We start from the raw sequence: 336 nt of genomic DNA, 5'->3' as shown, positions 1-336 counted from the left end.
AGGTGTATGGGAGGTATGTGAGGTATGTGTGAATGGGGGTATGTATGGGTTGTCAGGTGTGTGGGAGGTATGTGTGAGTGGGGGTGTATATGGGTTATGTGTGCAAGGGTGTGTATGCCTGGGTGTGTATGCTTGGGTGTGTGTGTGTGTGTGTATGTTTGCGTGATTGTTAGCGTGTGTGTGTATGCGCAAGTGTGCGTGTGTATGTGCGTTTGTATAAGTGTGTGGGTGAGTCTGAGCATGTAAGTGCATGCATATGTGTTGTGTGTGTGTGGTGTGTTGGGGGTAGGTGTGCTTACATGTGTGTGTATGGGTGCGTGTATTTTTTGTGTGTGG

This window comes from Octopus bimaculoides, chromosome 16 (assembly GCF_001194135.2).
Source record: "Octopus bimaculoides isolate UCB-OBI-ISO-001 chromosome 16, ASM119413v2, whole genome shotgun sequence".
Taxonomy (NCBI): domain Eukaryota; kingdom Metazoa; phylum Mollusca; class Cephalopoda; order Octopoda; family Octopodidae; genus Octopus; species Octopus bimaculoides.
This window is presented reverse-complemented; position numbering follows the sequence as displayed.